The 23,607-nt window shown below is 47.4% G+C and overlaps 1 protein-coding gene and 1 long non-coding RNA gene across 11 annotated transcripts in view; one reads left to right on the forward strand and one right to left on the reverse strand.

Annotated features, from left to right (window-relative positions):
• ZNF536 (zinc finger protein 536) overlaps positions 1-23,607 on the reverse strand; it is a 443,099-nt gene that overhangs the window by 202,449 nt on the left and 217,043 nt on the right. The window lies entirely within an intron of this gene.
• On the forward strand, positions 14,863-16,838 carry LOC145512105 (uncharacterized). The gene is made up of 2 exons (XR_014058278.1): positions 14,863-15,046; positions 15,734-16,838. It is a non-coding gene; the product is annotated as an uncharacterized LOC145512105 (long non-coding RNA).

Here is a 23,607-nt window from a genome sequence, read left to right on the forward strand (position 1 = left end):
AGAGGGCAGGAGACACAGATGAAGTGGGTCTGATCTGAGCATCCCTTCCCTTTGTTCTGGGAGAGCGCAACAAAGAGAGGCTATTTTTAGCAACGATTGGCATTGTATTACCAGGTACGTGTATCGACCTGATAACAGGAGAGGGGCTCAGAGCTCCCCCCTCCACAAACACAACAGCGCCATTTGCAGCAGGAGCTCACAAGCCCCAGGAAAGCAAACTTGGAAGAATGGTCTTAACCCAGAAAAATATACTAAACAGGAGATGGGAGGCCTCCTGGCTTACTTTGCTCACCTTGTGCCATTGAATGAACAACACCTCCAGAGTGCTATTCTTTCTAAAAGTTGCTTCTCTTAGAAGACATCTTAAAGAAGTTTATGGGGAGGAAAATTATTATGGGGAGGTAATTATCCAAAATACCCTGCCCCTTGAGCCAGGACACGGCTGACCATTTATTCTCAGGAAGATAAGCATCATCACCTTTAAGCCACATTACCTGAGAGTCTCTGAAACGCCCTGGTAGACGTTTAAGCCATAGTTAAACACTCTTCTGACTGGATGTTGCCTCTTTACTCGCCCCGGGGAGCCCAGCCCCAGCGTCTCCAGAGCCTGCTCACTTCTGTTCCCGGCTAACGCCCCCAACCACAGCGCTGCCCCACAAGCAGCTGGACCATTAGTCACTGGGCTGGGGTGTCTGGCAAACAAAGTCTTCGTTATTATCAACTTTCACATTTTTTCCTTCCAAATCCAAATTTCTCACTTTAAAATTTAAAAGCCCTTCTTTTCTTACACCAAAATAAAAACTCTTCAGTGGGCAATCCCGAATACTTGACATTTCCTGGTATTGTACCACAGCAAGAGACACATCGACTTGGGGGCCTTAGGACATACTTAGGAGCCAGTGGCCTTTGGGTAACAATGGTGCCTTATTCCTGCTTTACAGGAAGACCACGTGGGAGGAGGAAGGAAACGCCCATGGCTGCTCAGCATAGAAGCTTCATCTCCGTGTTCAAAGTTATCTACTGGTAAGGGGAGCCCACGGTGACCCTACAAAGTTACCACACAAAGCAATTTTGAAACCAATGGTCCCAGTTCCGCTTCTACCGTGGGTTCAGCAAGGGATGTGACCACATCCCTTTATTTTCCATCTGTAAAATGGAGACCTGCCCAATGATACAGATCCCTCCCAGAGACGAAAGGGTCTATATATGGTAAAATGCTATTGTTGCGTATTTATGACTCTCCTTTCCTGATGTAAGGAAACTTGCTTAATAGGATCTTCTCTCTAGTCACCCATTATCAAGAAAGGATGAACAAAAAGATTTAGGTTATTCAGCAACAACAACAACAACCAAAAACTATTTGCTGGTCTAAGAAGCCGTTAACTTGGTTAAAAAGAAAAATCATCAGCGATGGCTTTTATTCTCCCATAATCAGAGTTGCTCTTGCTGGCTCACACACATGAGAGCCAAGCAGGATCCTTACAAAACCTTCTAACTTAGTTAAAACACATTCGAGGTATGTACATAGGAGGGAAAATCTCAAGAGAAGCATGGGGGTTTGAGGGGCAAGTGGCCGGTCACAGAGCCCTAGAGAGCTTGTGAGACAGTTGGATTCTTTACCATCTGAGCCACAGGGGAAGCTCTTAAACATGATTAATATTATTTAAATATAAACAGTGATTTCCCTGGTGGTTCAGTCGGTAAAGAGTCTGCCTGCAATGCGTGAAACCTGGGTTCGATCCCTGGGTCGGGAAGATCCCCTGGAGAAGGAAACAGCAATCCACTCCAGTATTCTTGCCTGGAGAATTCCATGGACAGAGAAGCCTGGTGGGCTACAGTCCATGGGGTCACAAAGAGTCAGACACAACTGAGTGACTAACTTTCACTTTCAAATATAAACAAAATAGAGATTCCATATAGTTTCATATTCAATGTTTCCTCTTAACATAATGTCACCATTATATTTTGAAGTTACTCTTCAACACCTGATTGTTAATGGCTATAGAAGGCTATATCACATGGCTGTAACTTCCTTCATATTTCTGGGTTTTGTTTTAAATTCTTTCTTCATTGGAGCCCCTCCCACCCCCACCCCCATGAGAGATGGGCCTTGTCCTCCTTCATGTTTGGGAGTCAGTCTTGCTGCCACATTTCATAGCAATCTCAGGTTCCAAAAGAGAAATTCAGCTTGGTTTTGAGGTTCTCTGCTCTGAGGGGGCTGGCCTGGGTGATACCTTGGGAAGGCCAGTGTGCACTGTCCTGATTTTCCATGATCTATTTTTCAAGAAACCTCAGTGAGTGGCCCTGACACTTAATGAGACTCGAATGCTGTGGAAACTGAAAGTAATAGATAAAACAACAACAATAATTCAACATAAGTTGAATTTAGGGTACAAGCCAGAGGCCAATCTCCAACAAAAAAGAGATATCTTGCTAAAAACCATATTAGCAGCAAAGACAAGCCCTGGCCACTTCTCTCCTCCAAAAGGAGCAGGCAACTCAGAAGCTGTATATCTGTAGCCCAGAGCCCCAGCACTCGTGCCGGCACCAATTCCGGGCACACATCCCCACCCCGCCCTCTGCCTCTGCATTCTTCCTTTCAGACAGAGGTAGAGTGAACTCCACGTGGATGTGTCTATGTGATTCCACGCTGGTAAGAGTCTGCTGAGACTCTTGGATTAAAAAAACAGCTAAATGATTTTCCTTTTTTTTGAATCTTTAAAATTAATAAGACGACTTCTCCATGTGGAATGAAAGAGATCACATCTCATCATGAAAGGACTAAGGGAGAAAAATAAAACACTTCCAAATTCCAGCGATCAGGAATTAATTCAAGAAGAGCTCTACGGAGTAGCTGGATATAACGGGCACTTTCTGGAGCTGGGCTGAGGGGAGTTCAGCCACCATCCAGATCACACCGTGGGTGGCAGGCCTCTGAGAAAACTCTGAAGGCCGCTGATGTTGTCAAGACCAAGATTAAAAGTAAAAGAGACACTCAAGGTACCTGCTAGCTAGCATTCTACAGACCTCTCTGGGACCAAACCAGGTCTGTTCCGCTGGAAGACCAGGTAGGTCAAGTGATATTCACCCAGACTGGGAAGGAATCTGTAAGTAGACATCAGATCCCATGAAGAATTGAACAGGACTCTGCTGCAGACATACAAGAGATGTGACCAAAAACAGCTACCTATGAGATGCCCAGCTCCCAGCAAAAGCCCTCAGTGCACTGGGTAATATTTCTGGAGCAAGTTGCATCCTGATATTTTAAGCTGAGAGTTTTATTGCTGCTGAAACCATACAGTTGAAAAGGAAATTGAACAGCCTTCTCTCTAAATCATCTGATTTATAGAAATTGAAATTGATTCATATAATTGGAGACCACTAATTATAGGAGTTGAAGAAGAAAGATTGTATGCCAAAGTTCTAATTGCTGAACTATCAAAGTTAGTCAAGATTTGTTTCAGGGAATGGGAAAAAATTGTCATTTTCAACGGAATGCCAGGGAATATGATCATTATGCTGGTTTACTACCATGTCTTTGGTCCTCATGTAAAACTCTTTAAGAACAAAACAGTAAGTCTGTCCTTCCTAAGAGTCACCAGAGGGTTGGCTTTCCTGAACATTTTTTTATTATTAGAAAAGGAATGTCATGCATTATAAAATATGTGTGTGTGAGAGACAGAAACCAAGAAGACTCTACAGTTTTTGTGCCTAAAAGCCCCTCACAGTCATCATTTCAGCATTTCTCTTCCTGAGCTATCCTGTGCACGTCTTTTCATCTGTTCACACTCCTGGTCCACACTCAGTTCTGCTTCCTTCTTTTGTTCTTGTGCAAGTCCTGAAAACCATCATTTTAACTGACTGCGCAACTGTCCATCAAGGAGATCTGGTTCCATGGAACACCCCAATGCCATACATTTAGCTCAATTCCCGTTTTAATTTTTGACATCTTAAATGATGCTGTAATGAACATTTTCACGCATATAGCTTTTTCATACTTTGGATAAATTCCTTAAAATAGATCCTCAGAAGCAGAATTACTGGGTCAACGAGTTTAACATGTTATTACTCCTGATAGGTATTGACAAATTGTCTTCTACGGGGATGTCAACCGTTTAGAAAGCCACCAGCATTACTGGAAGTCCTGATCCCCTGCATCCTCAGCAGCCAGGAGACTCGGCTTTTAATAATAGACCAAAAGTGGCAACTGATTATTTAAGTTTGCGATTTTTAAATACTAGGACAAATGACCCATGTTCCTTATATTTGGTACTTTTATTTCCTCTTAGGCAAATTATCCACACTTGCCCTTTAGCTGAACCAAGAAAATGTTTGTGGAGCATTTGGCCCACGAGGACCAAAACCAGATAAGTGATTAGAGAAAATGCAAACACCAGGAGCAGACTGATCCCCTCTCACTTTTCTGATGCATCAGTGACCTGCTGACCACCCCATGATGCGAGCGTGCCTCTACTGGGCTGAGATGAACCCTCCAAGGCCATGGCTTCTTGGAGCTCATCTCCCCTCACTGTGCCTTCTCTAGACTGGCAGTATGACAAAAGAAGGTTTATAACTTTCTCTGGAATTCAACTTTGCTAAGGAGGTAGGGTAAATTCAGAAAAAAACCTGAGAAAGTGACATTCATTTGGAACAACTAAACAACACCAACACATGCAAAATAGTTTGATTTTGCACTCTTACAGCACTTTACAAAGTAAATCCTACAACAAAGAAGAGATATCACCCCCTTTTACCTGAGTTCCAGGAAAATAAAGAGCTCTTCCAAACCCTGAGTTTCAGAGTCTTTGCTAAAGAGATCAAGGATAGGCAGCCCCCCACAAAAAAAAAAAAGAAGAAAGAAAGGAGGGAGGGAGAGAAAAGAGTAGAAAAGAAAGTATACTGCTTGAAAACAAGGCATGCATGCGTCCTGCGCAGAGATGAGCCTTAAGAATGTCTAGAAGATGCCTTGAAGCAGCAAATCTATATAGAAAGAAAGAAGATGAATGGTTTTCTAGGGTTGGGGGAAAGGGGAGTAGAGGCTCACAGTTAAAGGGTGATAAAAATGATCTAAAATTGATTTTGGTAATGGTTTACAACTCTGAATACACTTAAAATCATTGAATTACATACACACTTTACATGAGTGAAATGTATGCAGTGTGAATTAAATAAAGCTATTATAAAAAATAAGTATCTAGAGGCTTAGATACTTAGATACTCTTGAGAGTCCCTTGGACTTCAAGGAGATCAAATCACTCAATCCTAAAGGAAATCAACCTTGAATATTCTTTGGAGGGACTGATGCTGAAGCTCCAATACTTTGGCCACCTGATGTGAAGAGCCAACTCATTGGAAAAGACCCTGATGCTGGGAAAGATTGAAGGCAGGAGAAGAAGGGGACGACAGAGGACGAGGTGGTTGGACGACATCACCAACTCAATGAACATGAGTTTGAACAAGCTCCGGGAGATGGTGAAGGACAGGGAAGCCTGGTGTGCTGCAGTCCAAGGGGTCGCAAAGAGTCAGACACAACTAAGCAACTGAAAAACAATAACAACATCTAGAGGCTTAGAGGAATGAGGGAATGTAATGAGGGAAAACTGCAGGAGAATACTGTTAGCCAAGAGAAAGAAAAAGAATGAGGAGTAACAATTATGTGACATATTTAAGAACCAGAAAGAGAGGAAATACCCTGCATAGCTGAATTTAGGTTTCTTCAACAACATTCATTCAACATTCAACAAAGTATATGGAGTGTCTCCTGGGTGACTAGGTATGAAAAGAGAGAGACAGATAACTGTGATGTGGTATGGAGGGTACACTGGATGTACTGTGGTGGATGGATGGCTAGGTACCCCAGACATCACCCCGGGCACTGCCCTCAACCCCAGCTGAAGACAGCCTCCAAAGAAGTCTTCAAAGGGAGGTTGGAGTTAGCCAAGCAAAGAGATGGGGAAGCACTAGTCCAGGTAAAAGGGGCGGAGCAGGCAAAGACCCTAAACGATGAATGAATGTTCACTCACTGGAGACCAGAGAAGTCAGGCCAGCCAGAAGCCAGACTGGGGATAAAGGGAAGCGTCTGCAGAGACAGACCAGGGCTCCACCCCAAAGGCTCTCATCAGACAGGGGCCTTTTTCTGGGGGACAATGGGAAACCCCTGAGCAGCTCTAGACTGGGAATAAGGGGTGTGATCAGATTCTTGGGGTTTTGGTTTGAAGCTGGTTTGGACAGAGAGTAGGCTCCAAGAAGAAAGACCAGCGAGAGGCTATGATTAAGAGGGAAAACCTTGGGGATGTGAAATAAGGCCTTGTTGTGTAGACTATGGGGTTCATTCAAGAGTTCTTTAAGAAGTGGAAGCACAGGACCCATGGGGGTTTGGGAGGGAGGTATCTTGGCTATCTCCTGGGCTTCTGGCAGCCGACGGGTGGGTAGGGTACTGTTCACCAAGCCAAGGGCATAGGAGGAGGGGCCCTTTTGGGGGTGGGGTGTTTGGGATCTGCTGAGAGTGAGGGGCAGGGGAAGTAGGAGGGAGTTGGCCCTGTCTGGAGACCCTGGAGTAGGTCCTGTATGGGCTCTGAAGCACTTCGCAGAGGGGAGCGGGCCACATCCTCCTGGGGGCCAGCTCACCTCACCCCATATCCTGGCACCCTGGGACCCCCAAGCATGGCAGAGACAACCCAGAGAGGAGGAGGGATATGGGAGGGGCACAGAGATACCCTCAAAGAAGGGCAGTCCACAAGGTCACTGTTCCAGGGCTGGATGTAGGAAAACCCAGCACACTGACCTGAGCCTCACGGCCAGGTCAGGGCTGAAATCTTCAGGATGCTAGGCAGACGCAGGGTCTTCCCTGCCTCGGAGAACAGCCTAGTCCAAACGGTGAAGGAGGGGTCTCCCCCTCCCTCCATGGTGCTCGTATACACCAGGCAAAAGCACACAGGGGAGTCGTGGGGGAGCCTGAAGGAGGAGGTGCAGAAACGGTGGCCTTGCCACAGGCCACCCAGGGAGATGGGAGAAATAGGGGGCTTACTCTGTACTCCAAATTTCCAGTTCAACCGGTCAGGAGGCTGGAGAAGGGACTGATAGGAACTTTCACTCTCTGACTACCCAATCAACCTATTAGCTGGCCAAACAGCTGGGCATCAGACATTTACTATTATCACCGTTGTCTTCATTCACGGACAAGATCTTGGTCTAACTTGATGATAACTTCATTTTCCAGACTGTGGAGGATATAATTAGGGAATTTTATTTTTTTACTCTAGATTTAGTTTCAACTAATGAGGAGGAACTAGTTAAAGCAGAAAAGACAAGAATCCTGGACAACTACAGTTATGTCATCTTAAGGTTCCCAATTCACTGGGTGGGGTAGGCTGAGCAGGACAGGATCACAGGGATGGGGCAGAGATGGAGTAGGACGCACATGATTCCAAATCCAGGCTCCAGCCCTTCCTGTACAACACTGGAGGAGTTACTTAACGTCACTGAACCTCAGATCCCCCTGAATCCTTAGAGAATAAAATCAGTACCTATAAGATGTTACGAAGGCTAAACCCACTTACCAAGTTAGCATACTGCCTCATATTTGTTCAAAAAAACTCAATAAATGTTTATAAGTCATCCTTAACCAACATGTATTCTAAATTTTAGGATGTCAGAGTTCAAAACACTTGGAGTAAAGAGATGGAGAATTCCAGGGCACGAGAGGCTAGGCAAGCAGATGGCTTAGTAAAAGATAAGGATGCTCTCAAACATGCCATGAGGCCTGTGTAACCAGAAAGGTCCCAGTGAGGGAGGAGAGGGCAGCATCCAGGGAAGCCAGTGTGATCTTCAAAGATAGATTTGAAAAGAAGAGCATTTTACACACCCATATATATGTGCATGTACACTTACTCATGTACATTCACACACATGCATATATACATAAATGTACACATACACATATTTACACACATACGTATATATTTGTAGGTGCTGGAGTGGCGGCTGCGCAGCGGCTGCACTGCACTTGAATGACTGTGAGGAAATACCTCACGTCCAAGAACAAAGGAGAAGCCCCAGCAAGACAGTAGGAGAGGCGAAATCACCTTTAGAATCAAACCCCATATCTGCCAGAGATGCTCAGAGGGATCAAACAAACCTTGTATGCACCAGGACCCAGAGACCCCACAGAGACTGAGACAGAACTGTGTTTGAGTGTCTCCTGAGGAGGTACGGGTCAGCAGTGGCCTGCCACAGGGGCAGGGGCTCTGGGTGCAGCAGACCTGGGTATGGCATAAGCCCTCTTGGAGGAGGTCGCCATTAACCCCACATAGAGCTGCCAGACCTTACACAGGACTGGGAAACAAACTCTTGGCGGGCACAAACAGAACCTTGTGCGCACCAGGACCCAGGAGAAAGGAGCAGTGACCCCACAAGAGACTGACCCAGACTTGCCTGTGAGTGTCCAGGAGTCTCCGAGGGAGGCGTGGGTCGGCGGTGGCCTGCTGCAGAGCTGGTGGCACTCAGTGTAGCACTGCATGCTGGGACCTTTTGAAGGAGGTCGCCATTATCTTCATTACCTCCACCATAGTTTGGCCCCAGGTAAATAACAGGGAGGGAACACAACTCCACCCATCAACAGAAAATTGGATTAAAGATTTACTGAGCATGACCCTGCCCATCAGAACAAGACCCAGTTTCCCCCTCAGTCAGTCTCAGGAAGCTTCTGTAAGCCTCTTATCCTTCTCCATCAGAGAGCAGACAGACTGAAATCCACAGTCACAGAAAACTAGCCAATCTGATCACATGGACCACAGCCTTGTCTAACTCAATGAAAGTATGAGCCATGCCATGTAGAGCCACCCAAGACGGACGGGTCATGGTGGAGAGTTCTGACAAAACATGGTCCACTTGAGAAGGGAATGGCAAACCACTTCAGTATTCTTGCCTTGAGAACCTCATGAACAGTATGAAAAGGCAAAAAGATAGGACACTGAAAGATGAACTCCCCAGGTCAGTTCAGTTCAGTTCAGTTCAATCGCTCAGTCATATCCAACTCCTTGCGACCCCATGAATCGCAGCACGCCAGGCCTCCCTGTCCATCACCAACTGCCAGAGTCTACCCAAACCCATGTCCATGGAGTCGGTGATGCCATCCAACCATCTCATCCTCTGTCGTCCCCTTCTCCTCCTGCCCTTGATCTTTCCCAGCATCAGGGTCTTTTCAAATGAGTCAGCTCTTCACATCAGGTGGCCAAAGTATTGGAGTTTCAGCTTCAACATCAGTCCTTCCAATGAATACCCAGGTCAGTAGGTGCCCAATATGCCACTGGAGATCAGTAGAGAAATAACTCCAGAAAGAATGAAGAGAGGAGTCAAAGAAAAAACAACACCCACTTGTGGATGTGACTGGTGATGGAATAAAGTCCGATGCTGTAAAGAGTAATATTGCATAGGAACCTGGAATGTTGGGTCCATGAATCAAGGCAAATTGGTAGTGGTCAAACAGGAGATGGCAAGAGTGAACATCGACATTTTAGGAATCAGCAACTAAAATTGACTGGAATGGGTGAATTTAACTCAGATGACCATTATATCTACTACTGTGGGCAAGAATCCCTTAGAAGAAATGGAGTAGCCCTCATAGTCAACAAAAGAGTCCGAAATGCAGTACTTGGATGCAGTCTCAAAAATGACAGAATGATCTGTTCATTTCCAAGGCAAACCTTTTAATATCACAGTAATCCAAATCTATGCCCCGATCAGTAATGCTGAAGAAGCTGAAGTTGAACAGTTCTATGAAGACCTACAAGACCGTCTAGAACTAACACCCAAAAAAGATGTCCTTTTCATCTAGGGGACTGGAATGCAAAAGTAGGGAGTCAAGAGATACCTGGAGTAACAGGCAAATTTGGCCTTGGAGTACAGAATGAAGCAGGGCAAAGGCTAACAGAGTTTTGCCAAGAGAACACACTGGTCACAGCAAACACCTTCTTCCAACAACACAAGAGAATACTCTTCACATAGACATCACCAAAGGAAAAGAAATGCAAAAAGGCAAAATGGTTGTCAGAGGAGGCCTTACAAATAGCTATGAATAGAAGAGAATCAAAAGGCAAAGGAGAAAAGGAGAGATAGACCCATTTGAATGCAGAATTCCAAAGAATAGCAAGGAGAGATAAGAAACCCTTCCTCAGTGATCAATGCAAAGAAACAGAGGAAAACAATAGAATGGGAAGGTCTAGAGATCGCTTCAAGAAAATTAGAGATACCAAAGGAACATTTCATGCAAAGATGGGCACAATAAAGGACAGAAATGGTATGGACCTAACAGAAGCAGAAGATATTAAGAAGAGGTGGCAAGAATACACAGAAGAACTATACAAAAAAGATCTTCATGACCCAGATAATCACGATGGTGTGATCACAAACCTAGAGCCAGACATCCTGGAATGCGAAGTCAAGTGGGCCTTAGAAAGCATCACTACAAACAAAGCTAGTGGAGGTGATGGAATTCCAGTTAAGCGATTTCAAATCCTACGAGATGATGCTGTGAAAGTGCTGCACTCAATATGCCAGCAAGTTTGGAAAACTCAGCAGTGGCCACAGGACTGGAAAAGGTCAGTTTTCAATCCAATCCCAAAGAAAGGCAATGCCAAAGAATGCTCAAACTACCGCACAATTGTACTTATCTCCCACGCTAGTAAAGTAATGCTCAAAATTCTCCAAGTCAGGCTTCAACAGTACGTGAACTGTGAAATTCCAGATGTTCAAGCAGGTTTTAAAAAAGGCAGAGGAACCCGAGATAAATTGCCAACATCCGTTGGATCATTGAAAAAGCAAGAGAGTTCCAGAAAAACATCTATTTCTGCTTTATTGACTATGCCAAAGCCTTTGACTGTGTGGATCACAACAAAATCTGGAAAATTCTGAAGGAGATGGGGATACCAGACCACCTGACCTGCCTCTTGAGAAATCTTTATGCAGGTTAGGAAACAACAGTTAGAACTGGACATGGAACAACAGACTGGTTCCAAATAGGGACAGGAGTACATCAAGGCTGAATATTGTCATCCTGCTTATTTAGCTTATATGCAGAGTACATCATGAGAAACGCTGGGCTGGATGAATCAAGATTGCCAGGAGAAATATCAATAACCTCAGATGCAGATGACACCACCCTTATGGCAGAAAGTGAAGAAGAACTAAAGAGCCTCTTGACCAAAGTGAAAGAGGAGAGTGAAAAAGTTGGCTTAAAGCTCAACATTCAGAAAACTAAGATCATGGCATCTGGTCCCATCACTTCATGGCAAATAGAGGGGGAAACAGTGGAAACAGTAACAGACTTTTGGGGGGGGGGGGCTCCAAAATCACTGCAGATGGTGACTGCAGCCATGAAATTAAAAGACGCTTACTCTTTGGAAGAGAAGTTATGACCAACCTAGACAGCATGTTAAAAAGCAGAGACATTACTTTGCCAACAAAGGTCCATCTAGTCAAAGCTATGGTTTTTCCTGTAGTCATGTATGGATGTGAGAGTTGGACCATAAATAAAGTTGAGCCCTGAAGAATTGATGCTTTTGAACTGTGGTGTTGGAGAAGACTCTTGAGAGTCTCCCTTGGACTGCAAGGAGATCCAACCAGTCCATTCTAAAGGAAACCAGTCCTGAATATTCATTAGAAGGACTGATGCTGAAGCTGAAACTCCAGTACTTTGGCAACCTAATGTGAAGAACTGACTCTTTGGAAAACACCCTGATGCTGGGAAAGATTGAAGGCAGGAGGAGAAGGGGGCGACAGAGGATGAGATGGTTGGATGGCATCACCGACTCAATGGACATGAGTTTGAGTAAACCCCAGGAGTTGGCAATGGATAGGGAGGCCTGGTGTGCTGCAGTTCATGGGTCGCAAAGAGTCGGACACAACTGAGCGACTGAACTGAGCTAATATATATTTGCTGATTGAATCAAGTAATTGACTGATGATTTGGATAAAATATGAGAAGTGGAAGGAATATAGACATAAGTTGCTGGGACTTGCAATGACCTTCTCTTTGGCAAAGGCTAAGGAAGTCAAAGTGTTATTAAGGATAGCCAAAAAATCCCTCTTAAAAAGCTCAGTTCAGAGTAAGAAATAGACAGAGGAACGAACTGTAGATCTGCTAAGAGCAATGACATCAAGTCAAGCAACTGATGGAGAAGACAGGATTGTTTATGTCTGCTCAGCAACAAGAAGGTCCTAAGGATAGAAAGGGACTCGTTGACCAAAGGGAGCCTGAAACAGGTAAGAGATCTTCAGAGAGACCCCATGTGCTTGGCCAGAATTCCCATCTCCAGGCTCTGGGAATGCCACATTGTGGTACTGAAAGAGCTTGTAAAGCAAGTGCTGAACGCTTTGGTGGTGATATTTGAGAAACTGTGGAGAAGGGGAAGCTAAACTCTTCAGGTCACGGACAATTGATCCCAAGTATGATTTTAGCCTAGATGTTACTTTTTAAAAGCAGTTGGGGAAAACCAAGAAGAGAGAATGGCAATCCCAGGAGCCCAGTTGGGCGCCCTGAGACCAGCTGCATCAGCCCAGCCCAAAGGCTGGCAGGACAGAGAGCTGCATGAGACACAGGGCATCTGCATTTCTGCAGAGCATTCTGATTTCCGTGGGGATAAAGGGGAGAAATGTGAGCCTGAGCAAGAAACAGACGTGGCTAAGTGGCTGGATAAGTAGCCATGCCAAACGGTGCAGAGTAACGAGACATACTGAAGGCACCGTGAAGAGCCCTGGGTGATGAGCAGGGCTGCACTATGGACTGTTTTACCAATGACCTGGACAGAAACCAGGAGGTGTGAGGAGCACAAGTACAGGTGGTCAGTGCTGGGCAAGTGGGGTGCTGGGCATGAGACACCCTGAATGAAGGACACTCTGAAAGCACCCTGATCACTAAGCCAAGGGACTAAACTGAGTGATGCCATTAAGCAGTTGCTGGTCTTTTTCACATCCGGTCTGTAGTAGAGATGGCTGCCAACCAACCACCCATGTCTCTAGGGACATGTCCCAGGCTCACCAGCCAGCTGGGGTCATGTGACCGAGTTGCAGCCAATGGGATCTGCACAAAGTACCCCATCTGCAAGTCTATCCATCGCTCCCTACCTGTCCTCCTCTCAGTCCCCCCTTTCCTGACAGCAGATTTCAATGCCTTTCAAGATCTTGGAAACCACATACCAGAAATGCTAAGAGTCCACTGGTTCCTAAATGAAAGCTGTTTATGTCCAACACTGGTTGGATTTTCTGTGAGAAATCACATAAATCATTGTGTCCTGACACTGTAACTTTGAGAAATATCTACAACATCAACCAGCACAATCCTAACTAGTAACAGGGTCCAAACCCCAGAGCATCAATATAGGCGTCTGGAGAGGACAGGGCTTTAGCCCCATCCCTGAGAAGGACTTTGGGGATCAGCCAGGGAAAAGCTACTCAAGGGCAACAGAGAATCAGTGGTCCCAGACAAGCAAACCCAGCCTCAGAAACAGGGCAACAAAAATGGGAGGGGCTTCTCCAAGCAGGCCATACCAACAGGCCATATGCCCTCAGCACACAGTGAGGAATAAGATGGTAGGCAGGGCTCAAAGCAACACGATATTTGTCTCCTGGCCCTAGGAGAGCCAGACCTGGTCTCTAGGACCCCAGGGAAGCCTAAGACCAGAGTTAGGGAGCAGGTTTCAGGACAATTAAAAAGAAAAAAAAAAACAACAGTAAGAAAGAGAATGTTTCCTGAGTGCCTGACTTTCAGAAGGAGGACCAGGACCATTCACTGGCACAGCTATGTGAGGAAGGCGTGTTCCTCCCCAGGGTACACATGGGGAGACGGAGAGTCCAGCACAGCTGCTGCTATGTGCACAGTGGGAGCTTCCCCAGACCCTACTCAGCCCTGGGGGTTGAGGGGGCGAGTGCCCTACCAGGGGGTATATAAGCAGGCAAGAAACCTTGGCTGCTCAAACGAGAGTGGGCAGAGTTAGACCACAAGACCCTCCCAACCTTGAACCCTCTGCCCAGGAGCAGACAGGAAGTTTAGATTAAATCAGCCAAAATGACTTCATGGCATGTATTTCTCAACATCTGATTCTCAGGGTCAAACTTTCTCCTGGGAGAAAAGAAAACACCAAAGGATTATCCACAAACCAGCTCTTGGGACATGATCAGTCAGCACACAGACCCACACACTCTGACCTCCTTCTTCAGCCCTTCTGAGGTCTGGAAAGTGGGTGCAAGGAAGTCGGCACTGAGAAGTTGCACAGTGGTTTTCTTTTTTTTTTTCTTTTAATAAAGAATGGTTGTTTTTATTCAGGGCTAGAGGAAGTACACAGGTTTTTATTTCTACAGAGTAAAAGAATTCTATCTCCTGACCTAAGTCTCCTTCAACAATAGAAGATCCCTGAGACGAAGGGAAAGAATATTTTTTACAAATTCTAGACGATGATAACTACCATGAGTCTCCACTTCACTTAAGTTCTTTCATTCATCAGCTAAACTTGAGAGTCTGCAGCTATTGTGCCTGACTCTGCATCCCCAGCAAAGCACAGTAAGGAGAGCTCAGTTTCCGGCGGGGAGAGACTCGGCCACCGGCAGTGCAAGCCCTCTGCCCTAGCACTCCAAACAAATTACCAGGTTGTCTAGAAAGTAGCAGGAACCAATTGCTGCAGGAAAACCCCACTTTCTTCAAGGCATAAAACAGAGCAATTCTACTAAAGGAAGATTCATGTGAAAGGAAGCCATGCCTTGGGTGGTTGCTGTTCTATCACTTTGCAGAGCGTCACTCAACACACGTGTTCTATCAGTACTTAGCACCATATTATTACATCACAAACATCCTGTCTCATGAACTGCTCCAGGCATCGGACTACCCAAGCAGATGAGACAGACACCATTCCTGCCCTCGTGAAGCTCGCAATTCTAGTGGGGAGACAGATAATATGCTGAAAGAAAAACATAAATAAGATAATTTCAAATAGTTACACATACAAGAGTGATGGAATGGTTAAGAACCACCAGCAGCGTGTGGGGCACAAAGGAGGTGAGCTTTGACCTCGGGTGAGTGGTCGTAGAGCAGTACAGAAGGATGGAATTTTATGCAGAGAGAACAGAGGTGCAAAGCCCCGGGGGAGGTCCATACTGGGGTGTTTTGAAGAGCACTAAGCAGACCAGCATAGCTGGAGTGTAGTGAGTGAGAGCAGAGCTGTGGGACCTGAAGTCCCAGAGGCAGGCAAGGCAGAGGAAGAAGTTGGCAGGACTGTAGGAAGCCACTGCAGTCCTTGAGACATTCTTCCCTCCTCTCTGGGGGCTGAAGGAACCATTAAGGGAACAGAGGCCCGAGCGGTTTGTCCCCTATTCCTACTGTGTCCCCTGTCTTTAACCACAGGGGCAAGGAGCCACAGAGGGATTCCGTATTCCTACTTCTTGTTAGATTCAAAGTCAGTCCAATTGAATAATCTCAAAAAGATACTTTATTCTTTGTAAGGCAATATTCCTTCAAGAACAATCAATGTTGAACAGTTTGACATTTATTGCTACCCAACAGAGGCCGGTTCTCATTGAATTGTATGCAGTATGTGTCCACAACTTAGCGACATTCTCCCGCTTAGGTAAATCCATGTGCACCATTACAGATAAATTAAATCACCTACAATTGTTTATCTACTGGGAAAAAAAAAATCCTAAATGGAAAACCGGATCCCCTAAATTCCATTTTTCTCATTCCAAGAGCACATTCAGGTCCCATTTGGAACAAGGGGAGGGAAGACGAGTCACCACAGAAGGAAGGAAGCAGCGGGTACCTTGGGCCCATCTCTGCAAACCCCAGGAAGGAAGGGTTTGAGACCTCCAGGAGCCACGCTCCTCTCTAACACATGGGAAAGACCCACAAGCTCAGTAAGCGCCTAGGAGTACCCAGGAAGATTCTATCCCTATCCTCATAGGGCTTGAGATTCAGAATAAAACCACCAAACAAACTTCACAATAAAGTGACAAGCCCCGAGGAAAATTTCAGACAAGGAAGCAGAGAGTTCTAAGCCTCTCCAAGAGTGGACGCAGCCCCAGCGATGCTTCTCAGGACATGGGCAGGATTTGCACACGGCAAGATGGCAAAGAAAGCAGTCCAGGAAGGGGACCCCATCAAAAGTGCAGCTGGGCCATGCTGGGGATCCAGGTGGGGTTTGGGCCGGCTAAGGTTCAGGGATCAAGCGAGAAGGGGCTGGGCAGCCTGGCGGGGGGTTGGGGGGGAGCTGCAGCAACCCCACCTCTTCAGAACTGCCCCGGCGGCTGCGGGATGCACACGGGATTCCCACTGTGTCACTGGCCAAGACGACAAAAGGAAGGAAAGGACAGGGCAATAACCTAGGTGTCTGCCAGTGGGGGAACGGCTATAAAGGTAAACAATATCGTGGCATACCCATTCCATGATCATGCTAGAGTGACACGAAAGGAGCAAGTCAGAGCTCCGTCATAACACAAGGTCACCTTTAAGCCACATCACGGGAAGAAAAACGCAGGTTGCAGGATGTCAGGATGGTACCGTTTATGGTGAGGAAAAGAAACGGAGGGTGGGAGGAAGAGAAGGAGGGGGGCGATGGGGAGAGACGGGGCAGAGGAGATGATAAACGGCAGGAGGCTGAGACCACTTGGGGGACAATAGGGACAACCCAGAAAGGGGGAGGTGACAGAAAACACAGCCTCGCTATAATGTAGTATAATTCAATCATTCACTAGGTTTTAAAAACTCAGCCACTGTCCACTGTCTGCATATTTTGATAATGATGACTAATGATGAATCTAGAATAGTGATTAATAAAAAATGATCTGCTCCTGTGCTCCCTCTGATTGTAAATATCAACCTTAATTAATAGTAATCAATGTTAGCAGTAAGAGAAAATCCAAACTGCTTTAATGCGCCACTTCAGGGGCTTCATGTAATATCCTCTCCTGGCAGCGCTCTAGCGCTTTGAAGAGCTGACTGATGGAGGGAGAGGGAAGAGCAAAGAGAAGTTCTCCCAGGACCAGTCCAAGCCACTGCCCAGGGCCCTGGAGCTCCGGGAATGTCTCTGCGGTGTGAGGGGTCAGGGCAAAGGAGGTCTGTGAGGAACCAGGACACATAAAACAACGTGGAACCCCACATACTACTCCCGGCATAGCCCTACCACAAACCTCAACTGTTTCACACACACACAGTCCACGATTCCAGTGCCTGCAGGATAAAGTCCTCGCCCAGCATCCAAGTCGCTCTAGAACTGGGCCCTAGTTTCCCCTTCCAGAGTCACCTCCTCTGGTCCCCACCACATTCCCAGCCAGACGGGGTGGCTGTCCTCAACACACACTTCACTGTGGCCCCTGCTCTGCCTTCTTCCCCAATGCCTCCTTCTCTCCAGTCTCCATCCATCTTTTAACACATATTTAATAGCAGCTACTATGTGCCAGACACATGATCTAACATCTAACTCTTAACAACCTTACAAACTAGAAACGCGCATTTCCCATTTTACAGATGGGATACTTGAGGTTCAGAGGTTCTGTGCTCCAGGTTACATGAGCTGATACTTGTTGGAACTGAGATCTGGATCTCTACCTGTCTGGTCCCATGGATCCCTTCCTAAGGAGAAACAGATAGTGGCAGAAACCTAGGTATCATCAAGGAAGAATGCGCACCAGTGACCGTGGGTTAATTTTCTGGGACGGGAAGCACTGTAGACAGGGATGGACAGAAAGCTCCGCAGAGAAAGTGGCACATGAACAAGGCTCAAAACAGACTTGCTAGATGGACAATGACTTCAGGACACATCATAGGCACTTGCTAAATATGAGTATAGGAAGAGCTTCTGCAAAGGCGGGGGACTGGGACCACACGGCCATTCCAGAAACTGCAAACAGCCCCACATCGCCGCCAGCTGTCCTCTGAGACTAAGGTGAAGAGTCTGACAGGCAAAGAGGAGGAGAAAGATCTATTTGTGATGATTTCATGCTAGCCCAGTAGAAAGATAAGGGCATGGACTAGAACTGTCCATTTGATCATATCGATAGAAAAAAAGGATGAATTTCCTCAAGTCACCTGTGCCTGGAAGTGCATTTATCCATCACTACGCCGGCGACTCAGTTCTCACACAGAGACTCCTCCATCACGTGCGAACCCAGCCATTTATTAATTTTTGCAACAAGTACTCAACTTCATTACTCACTTTCGAGATCGCACACCATGTTTACATAATCTTTCTCGGGCTACAGGAGTCGTGCAGCAATATCCCCGGGCAGCCGCCGCGGTGAGATACCGGGCGTAGTTAGGGATGGCAACGTTACAAGCCTGCATGGCAATGTAATTACACAGATCCGACTTGCCACCCCTCTCTTCTGCAGGTACTCCTGGAATGCAATGTCAAAATTTGCATGCAAGATGCTGACCAATAATGTACTTTTTAACTTACCACGGCAAATAAAACTCCATGCCATATGGCTGATTAGAAATACTCTCTCCTTCTCTAAACAGCTGGGTGAGTAACAGCAAGGAGGAGCCGGTTGGCAGCTGTACACTCACTGCTGCACTGATGCTGCGGCAACGGGCTTGCGCCTCCACAGGTATGCACCTGAGGAGAGACATGCTCCCCTCTCCAACGAGAGAGCTGCCAGGAGAGGGGCTGCCTTCGCCAGGCGCATCCCTCCACCGGGGCTCCCTAGTTTGCCCGGCAGAAACAGGATCATTTTGCATTTCGTTTTGTAAATAAAATATTATAAGATCTTCTAGGGGAAAAGTGCTACTCTGCACACTGAGAAAATTGTTTAAAAAAAAAAAGTAAAAGCAACATATTTTTAAAACCATCATGGAGCTGCTCTGTTTGCTACTAACTGCTATCTCAGGCACACCCCTGACCATCCTCTCTCTGCCAGACAGAGCTGGGACGTTCCCCCACAGGTGGTTCAGCAGAAACTCCGCAGATACCTGTAATATGCTGACATGCTCTGTCCACCCCCTGATACCCACACCACCCTGGGCGTTTCTGACCCTCCCCGGCCCTCTGCCTCCTTCAACTGCTCGGGGCTAAGTGACCACCATTGTTAGGCTCCTCCTCCTGTGCCCACAGGCCTTCAAACAGCACTGCCTGCAGGAGACCACAGAGGCCACGCAGGGCTCGTGCCGAGAAGGAGTTAAATTAAACTTGGATTTAATGTTCCACTATCCTAATCTTGAAATTCTTAGTGATGTTAAATAATGGGCTCTACCTTTCCATTTTGCACTGAGTCCTGTAGGTTATGCAGCTGGTCCTGGATACCTTTAAAAGGGGCATGGCTTTATAGGGGCCAAATCCGCCAGACAAGACCTCAGCCAGGTGGCCAAGGTCAACATCAACAGTAATAAGTCAGACTGACAGCATGCGTCCCTGATATAATGTGATGAGGGCACTTTGCCTCTGGGGCTTTCCTTCCAAGAGCCCTAAATTCCAGTCTAAATTCCAGCCCTAAGTTCCCTGAGAGAAACATCAGGCAAATCCAAATTGAAGGACAGTCTATAAAATACCTGATCAGTACTCCTCAAAACTGTCATAGTCACCAAAAACAAGGAAAATTTGAGAGGTTCTCATGGCCAAGAGGAACCTAAGGGGTCATGACAACTAGTGTCAACAGTGGGGAAAGTTGTAGGGATCAGGAGGTATGTGGAAAGTCTGTATTTTCCACTCGATTTTGTTGTGAACCTAAAACTGCTCCAAACAAAGTTTATTAAAAAAACCTAAACGTAACATGGAATCTTGATGCCATCCGGGCACAGAATAAAAACATTAAGTAAGAACTAAGGAAATCCGAATAAAGTATGGACTTCAGCTAATGATAATGGACAGATATTGGTTCATCCCTTGGGACAAATGGACCCTAGTAACATTGGCAATGGGGAAAGTCAGTGTGGAGAACACAGGAACCCTACTTTCTAGGTTATCCTTGCAACTTTTCTATAAATCTAACACTATTTTAAAATAAAAAGTTTATTGTGCTGTGCTTAGTTGCTTCCAACTATTTGCAGCCCTGGGGACTATAGCCTGTCAGGCTCCTCTGTCCATGGGGATTCTCCAGGCAAGAATACTAGAGTGGATTGCCACATCCCCCTCCAGGGAATCCCAACCCAGGGATCAAACCCAAGACTCCAGCATTGTAGGTGGATTCTTTACCATATGAGCCACCAGGGAACCCCAAGAATGCTGTAGTGGGTAGCCTAGCCCTTCTCCAGAGGGATCTTCCTGACCCAGGAAGTGAACCAGGGTCTCCTGCATTGTAGGCAGATTCTTCATCAGCTGAGCTATGGGGAAAGCCCAAAAAGTTTATTACCCAGCCCCCAAAGAAAGAGTGCAGTTGAAGTTGTTTCAATGGGTCAGCAGGAGGGAGACTGGAGGACAGGTTGCAGACCACCTCTCCCCCTCCTCTTCACGATTTGTACTGCCCCCTCAGACCCCCTCATCCACTGCTCACCCAGGACGGGGACGTGGAGGGAAGCTCTAAACGGCAACACATCGTAAACGTGACCTTAACTAGATCAGTATATTTTAAGAATTACATCTCTCCCCTGGGGACCACTGGGTGCTATTGAATTCTCTGGCTGTTTTCCCATCAGCTAAACACTGTGTGTCTAGCAGTAAAGAACATGTGGGGAAGATTCAGGGCAGGATGGGGACAGTCTGAGAAAAGCAGAACCTGCTCAATCCCATTTGCAACCTGCACTGCAATTCCAGAGCAGCCACTGTCTGTCTCCGGCATCCTTGTTCCCCGAGCAGCCCTCTCCTATCCCCATGTGAGGGAGCTGTGAGCAGGGCTGAGCATCCCTAGAGGAGCAGGACTCCAGGTGTGGAATGGGTACACCTGCCCTTGGCTGCTTTTCATCCCCCTTTGGGACCTGCCTACATCCGCCAAGGGCTGTCGGTTACCCCACAAGCGGGGGAGGTGCTAGGTGGACTGGCCTGTCATGTTCCCATGAGGACATTCTACCTGTGAACCACTGGGCAAGCTCACAGCATGCTGGAGCCTCCTGTTCAACAAAGCCTCCTGCTTTGGGGAGGGAGGCATCAGTGAGGAAGTTCTATAGACTGGATTTTTGTCCCCCTAAACTCATATAAAGAAATCCTAAGCTCCAACGTGATAGTCTCAGGAGATGCCTAGGTCATGGGGGTGGAGCTACATGAATGAGATTAGGTACCCTATTTAAGAGACCCAGAGCATGCCTCACCTTCACTATGGGAACCGCATCCTGATCAGACACTGAATCTGTTGGCACCTGATCTTGGACTTCCAGCCTCAGAACTGTGAGAGAGACAATGATGCTGTGAATAAACCAGTCTATGGAAAGGAAAGCTGTGAGGGCAGCCGGAGCAGACTGGGACGGGAGGTAACACTCACTGCGGGAAGCGAGTCCACGGCAGCCCGCCTGTAGCCCTGTCATGGGTATCTGTGCCTCTCAGGCTCCAGCCCAGGAACAAGACCCCAGGAGGCCCTCGGAGACCTCACCTTTATGGGGCAGGTGTAAGGCTGCCTCACCTGGCCTCTCTACGTCCTCAGCTAAGAGCTGAATGAGTGAAATTCTGCCTGAATCCCCTTGAAACTTCAAGCCAAGGTATCCTTGTCTTCCTCCCCTCCTTCACACCCTCGTCCTCAGCCCCCCAGTAGATCTGAGTGTTCAGCATCTGTCCTGCCCAGAATTCAGGTCAGGACCCCCAGAGCCCTGCTCCACCCCCTGCCTGCCCACAGCATCCCGCCTCTCTCCAGCACCCACCTTCCCTCCCAAGACCATCTTCTCCATCCCATGTCTTGCTGGTCCCTTCCCACTCCCACTCCCTCCAGCAAGAAGCCCAAGAAGCCATCAGCCCTTACGGACCATGTCAGGTCCACACCACACAAGGCAACCCCAGACAAGTCATGCCCTGTGGTCTGTGCTCAGCATGGACACTCACCCCAGTTTAGGACTCGCTGGGCAGGGGAGGGAGGGATGTGTGTCCTGAAGCACCTCACAAGGGCCAGGGGGCACAGGGTATACAGGGACCGAGCAGCAGTTCCAAGGCTCCTGCTGAGTTGGAGAGTCTGCCTGCAGTCAGATTGATAAGTCAAGGCCCTTCCCAGGCACAGGTCCAGCCACGGCCTGGCTGTCCCCTGTTCCTTCCCTTAGACCCCAAGTCAGTCACTGCACTTCCCCACGCCACCCCAGATCCCCACGTCCTCATCTTTGCCCTGCTGTCAGCATCAACCCAGGCCGTGTTCGCAGGGGGAGACAGGGATTCTACTCCAAAGGGGCACAGGACAAGCTTTGCAGAGAATGCTGAACCATACTGGACAACACTGGCTGTCTTCTGGAATTCTGGCTTCCACCAAAACCAGGCAGCATTCTTGGTTTGAGGCAGCTTGCCATGGAGCTGCTGCCGTGTGTGTGTCCACTCCCTTCCCAGCATCAACTCCAGGAGGCCACAGCTCCCCTTCCACCTGCCCTGCCCGCCAGCAAACACTGGGCTCACCCCCATGGAAGGGGTTCAGCCCCTTGGGGTGCATGGCAGCTCTTCCAGAGGCCCAAGGTCTGACCCAAGCTGCCCTCCAAAATGCCCAGACCCCAACACATGCCTGCTGAGGAAAGCGGCCCCTGACTTCTGAACAGCAGTCACTTGGGATGCTGTGAATTAACGAATCCAAAGCCACAACCCTCCTCTCAGGCAGGGGACAGCAGGGGTCAGACCACACTGTGCCTTCACTCACATGTGCAAAAGTACTTCTGGAAATAGAGACACCGTCCAGTGACAGATAAGTGGGTAGACAAAATGTGGTACATCCATGCAACAGAGTATTTTTCAGCCTTATAAGGAGAGGAAATCTGGTCACCTCCTACCACACATACGAACCTGAAGGACATTATGTTGAGAGATGAAACCAATCACAGGAGGACACACCCCATGTGATTCCACCGGCACCCCGGAGCATCAAGTTCACAGAGGCAGAGAGTAGAAGGGCTACTGCCAAGCTAGGGGCATGGGAGGGGGCCATTGGTGAACAGGTACAGAGTTTCAGTTCTGCCAGATGAGAAGAGCTCTGTGGATGGACGGTAGTGATGGCTGCACAAAAATATGAATGGATTTAATGCCACTGAACCACACACTTGAAAGTGGCTACAGTGGTGAATTTTGTGTTATGTGCCTTTTACCACCCTGTCTTTTAAAACGTGCTCACTGAGCCTCCACCATGTGGGGGGCACTGCTGTGGGCGCTGGTGACATAGCAGCGAACCAGAGTCCCTGCTGTCAGGGCGCTCACCCGGGGAGTAAACAAAGCCACAAGAAAGCACGGTAGTGCACACGACAAGTCACACGTACATAGATCAGCACACAGACCGTGATGTTTCCCAAAGGTGATATAACAGGGTACTGCTTCCAGCAAGGGGCTGTGAGGGGATAGTTCATAGCTGGACTCACGGGAAGGCCACCAGGCGAAGTGCTTTTTGGGGTGAGGTCTTCATGATGGGGGTTCCCTGGTGGCTCAGATGGTACAGAATCCGCCTGCAAGGCAGGAGACCCAGGTTCAACCTCTGGATCAGGAAAATCCCCTGAAGAAGGGGATAGCTACCCACTCCATTATTCTT

Source organism: Giraffa tippelskirchi, chromosome 7, assembly GCF_054371585.1.
Source record: "Giraffa tippelskirchi isolate mGirTip1 chromosome 7, T2T-mGirTip1v1.2.pri, whole genome shotgun sequence".
NCBI lineage: Eukaryota > Metazoa > Chordata > Mammalia > Artiodactyla > Giraffidae > Giraffa > Giraffa tippelskirchi.